This window comes from Oryctolagus cuniculus, chromosome 16, assembly GCF_051225735.1.
Source record: "Oryctolagus cuniculus isolate XC-2025 breed Fujian yellow rabbit chromosome 16, ASM5122573v1, whole genome shotgun sequence".
NCBI classification, from domain to species: domain Eukaryota; kingdom Metazoa; phylum Chordata; class Mammalia; order Lagomorpha; family Leporidae; genus Oryctolagus; species Oryctolagus cuniculus.
In genome coordinates this window covers 4,737,980-4,742,661 of record NC_142882.1, presented here as the reverse complement: position 1 = coordinate 4,742,661, position 4,682 = coordinate 4,737,980, and the positions used below count along the sequence as shown (strand labels likewise).

The 4,682-nt window shown below is 43.6% G+C and overlaps 1 pseudogene; it reads left to right on the top strand.

Annotated features, from left to right (window-relative positions):
- Nucleotides 1-2,084: 2,084 nt before the first annotated feature.
- LOC149121408 (phosphatidylinositol N-acetylglucosaminyltransferase subunit Y-like) lies at nucleotides 2,085-2,286 on the top strand (annotated as a pseudogene).
- The last annotated feature ends 2,396 nt before the right edge of the window (nucleotides 2,287-4,682 follow it).

Sequence of the window (4,682 nt, the reverse complement as noted above, 5' to 3'; positions counted from 1 at the left end):
AATAGATACACCGGGAAACCATTATACTTAGTAAAATAAGCCCATTTCAAAAAGACAAATACCATGTTTTCCCTGATTTGTGGTTAACTAATAGAGCTCCAAAAATGTAATGTATAGGAGTGACATTGTCATTTTGAGATTTAATGTGTGTTTAGAACACTTGTCACTACTGTTGAGGAACAGTGTTGTTTTTCTTCTTACTATTTGTTGAACTCTTTTCTGAGTGTAGGGTTAATCTTATGAGTATAAAGTAAATGAAATTAGATCACTGTAAAAATTAAGAAGGAATAAGAGAGGAAGGAGGATGAAGGGTGGGGGCCTGGGCAGGAGGGAGTGTGGGAGAGGAAGTATCACTATGTTCCTAAGTCTGTATACATGAAATACATGTAATTTGTGTATCTTAAATAAGAATTTTTAAAAAGATCCAGTTTGAATAAGCCATTGTTTTTAAATCTGGTCTATTTAGTCTTGCAGCACTTGAGTGAATAAAATGAACAAAGGTAATGAATACATAGAGTTCAAAACACAGACATACAAATACCAAACATATCTCTCCATGTGTCTTGAAACTCTTAGCCATGCATGCTAAGAATCCTTCTTATGTACTGACACACTATAAACACAAGTAGATTATGAACTGACACACCACACACTTCTTTGTAGACACTACTTCCATTGTCCTGGAAGTTGTACGCACCATTCAGTCCTCAACCTTTGTTCAACTAAGCATCTCTAAGCAATGATTTATGCCATCCTAGGCATAACTTGGACTATCCTAGGTAATTCTGTAGGCCATTTATATAACAAGTGTACTTGCAGCCCTAAAGTGTTAATTTATGGAATAAAGTGCTCTACATGGCCTCCGAAGCCCAGAAATGGATTAAACACAATCCACAGCTCATAAAACACATTTCATTTCAGTACTGGCCTACATATTTTGTGCAGTCACATTTGGTGGTATGAAGACTTATCACAACCTTAGGTTCTTTTACCTACTCTTAAATAAGTCTTCTACCCAAGCAAGGTTGAGGACATGGTAAAAAGATGAAGACAATTCAAAAAGTTAGCAGCAGTTTTAATGGCATAATAGAGAGGCACCTTACTCCTCTAGTCTAGAGGAAGATAGTTTTAAAAAGAGGGAGAGAGCAATCTCAGAGAACCCTTAGTTTTTTAGGATGGATTAGACGGTTATTAACATCACTTACAAAAGTGTCTTGAACTTAATGGAGCTTATGTTGAGAGAGCATATTTATATTTTTTTATTTTTCTCTTATAGTTCCATTTGCCATGAACATTGTGATGTCTCCAACTCTTGTAGAATTTGCTGATTTTTCACCTTCAATTATGTCTACATTTGCTTATTTCTAGGCAAGGTGGTTTACTGAGAATATTTCCATAGTTGTTCCTTCTGATAAACTGATACATTCATCAACATAAAATAACCTTTCTGGTTTCTTACAACCATTTCTGACTTAAAGTCTGTTATATCTGAAATTAGAACAGCTGCCTCAACTGTTCCAAGAACATTCAGGATAGTTTCCAGTTATTTTATCAGTTCTTACCAGACACATAATGTAAGACGCAACTTAACACAAGACTCTAGTGTGATTTGATACTACATAAACTGCAAAAGCAGCAGCAGGGAGGGTGCACCAAGGGGTGGTCGCCAGTGGCCAGGCCATGCTGAGTGGCAGATGGCATGCTTACCTCAGTGCTGTGGGTGTCTGGGGTGCCTGCAGGAGACAAGGTCACGGCCCCCAGCGGATCAGAGCGAAAGGGCAGGGCAGATGCCCAGCATTTTTCCACACAACCCTGCTGGAGTTTCTGATTGCCCCCTCTCCAAGAAGCCACTCAGATATGAAGCATTAATCGATGACATGAGTAATGAAATGCTGAGAAAAGCCTATCCCACTACTGACAGGATTCCTAACATCATGCCACAGGCAGCAAGGACAACCCAAAAAATAAAAAAAAATTAAAAAAAAACAGAGCAGCAATAGATTATACTTTTTAAAAAACACACCTACATTTTCTCAATACCATATTCCTTTTGAAACAAGGTGACAGGTAATAAGTTCAAGAGAATGTTTCTGTCTCTTCTTATGCTGATAGTCCTTATTCCACTGATTTCTCCAGCTGGACTTAGGGGGAAGAAAATGTCCCACAGGGTATCCCAGTACCACCAGCCTCTGCTTCTACAGTTTCTTCCTGCCATGTCCCATAACAGGCTATGTGTTCTTGCACCTTTAGACTTGGATGGACATTAAACTCTTCAGGCCTAGCTAAGGCAACCAGAGTCAAGGTGGTATACAAATTCATGACATGTTGGGCATTCATCTCTGAAAGTTCTACTTGGTAGAAATACTGGAGATCACTAATTGAGAAAACCAATTATCATGTTCATCTTGATGCAATGAGAAGAACACAATGCAATTTCTCTGACACTGTGGTTAAAAAATAACAAAAAGTATAACCTGAATCCAATCGTCTATCTATCAAAGCAATCTGAAGAACATTTTACAAAATTCTATGAAATAATGACTTCACTTTCAAAGCAGTCATGGTCATGAAAAACAAAGGTTGAGAAACCATTCTGTTCAGTACTTAAAGCAACATGTTTTCTAGGAAAGCAAACAAAAGCAACTAAGTATACGCAATGTCTAGGAGTAAACAGAACCCATAATATTTCATGATAATTAAAATTTTAATAGCCTGAAGAAAGAACCACCCCATGGAGAGCTATGCCACTTTCAAAGAGGAAGAATTAACTTGAAAAACATGCCAATTTTCCCAAAATTGACTTCGGGAATCAGCGTAGTTTAAGTCAGCGGCCACGTACCTTCCTGGACCTCCATTCTTGACACATGTGCAAGGGAAGGTGTCAAAGGCAGACGACAAGCAGGAGCTGGCCACTGGACAAGGAGCAGCCATTCACACCTGGAGCTGCTGTGCTTCCCAGAGCTCCACCCTAGACCGAGAAAAGCCCCACCTGTGGAACGGGCCTCCCTCTCCAGTCTTGCCCTCTGAGCCCCAGAGCTCAACCCCAGGCCCTGACCCCCACCACACAGACGTGGTCAGCCGCACCCACGGGCCAGGTGCTGCTCACACGCAGGCTCCCGCTCAGTGCCCAGGGAGTGAAATGGGTCTGGCATCACGGCCCAGGCCTAGCGTTCTCAGCTCACCACAGTATTGCCTGGAAGCCCCCCCCCACCTCCCAGTCCTCCTCTGAAGCAGGCCAAGCCCATTCCTCTACTCAGGAACAAACCAGAAGACCTCTGCTGGGGGCTGTAGGAACTTGTAGAGACCACCTCAGGCCAGAACTCTGCCACAGAGACTGCCATCTGGGACCTCCCACACCAGACCAGAAACAGAAGCTCTGTGTGCCTACTCACTTTAGCCAGAAGCGGAAATGCAGGGCAGCCCTCCCAGGGCCGGAAATGCAACCGCCATGCATGCATTTCACCTGCCACCAGGGGTCCAGTGGGTGAGCAGCAGATGGGAGGCAGGGCCACTGCTTGCTTGTGACTGACCCTCGTGGGGCCCTTTCTTCCCCCACACCCACAACGCAGACATGTTTTGATTGTTACCAGCTGTGGGAAGCTGCGCAGGACAGCTCCTGGCTTCCACAAAGAAGAATTATCAGTAGATCCACGGTTGGGAAAGACTGCAGAGGGGCCGGTAAGTCTCCAACATTCTGAATAAAGTGGAAATGGTTCAGAAGTCAACAGAAACAAGATGTGTTTATGGGGTCTAGGGTCACCGTGAAGTGAAATGCGCACAGTGTTAAGTCACTTTTTCCTATTTTAGGGAGTAGATGACTGGACAAGAAACAGGTGAATCCAGATTCCTACTACCCTTTAATAAATCCTCTTTAATAGGGCGTGGTGTGAGGGACCGGCACTGGGGCGTAGTAGACTGAGCCTCCGCATGCAGTGCCGGCATCCCATATGGGTGCTGGTTTGAGTCCAGGCTGCTCTTCTTCTGATCTAGCTCCCCGCTATGGCCTGGGAAAGCAGTGGAAGATGGCCCAAGTCCTTGGGCCCCAGCAACCACGTGAGAGACCTGGAAGAAGATCCTGGCTCCTGGCTTCGGATCAGGCCAGCTCTGGCCAATGTTCCTCTGGGGAGTGTAACAGTGGATGGAAGACTCTCTTTCGCAAGCACTCTCTCTCTCTCTTTCTCTGCCTCTCTGTAACTCTACCTTTCAAATAAATAAATCTTTTTTAAAAAATTTTCATGGAATAATTGAATTATACGTTTAGGGGCAGATGTTGTGATGCAACTGGTTGCACTACTGATTACAACTGCATCCCATATGGAGAGTGCCAGTTCTAGTCCCACAAGCTTCACTCCCAATGCAGCCTTCTGCTAATGTATCTGGTGAGGCAGCAAATGATGGCCCTAGTGCTTGGCCCCTGCCGCCCACATGGGAGAACTGGAGGGAGTTCCTTGCTCCCAGTCTGCCTCACCCAGTTCTGGTTGTTGCAGGCATTTGGAGAGTAAATCAGAAGGTGGGAGTTATTATTTCTCTTTCTCTCTCTCTCTCTCTCTCTCTCTCTGTGTGTGTGTGTGTGTGTTGCTCTCAGTCTCTTTCTCCTTCAAGTAGAGGAAAATAAACCTTGCTAGAAAAGAGAAAAAAGAAAATAAACATTCTTTAAAATAAAGTAATTTTAGGCTGGCACT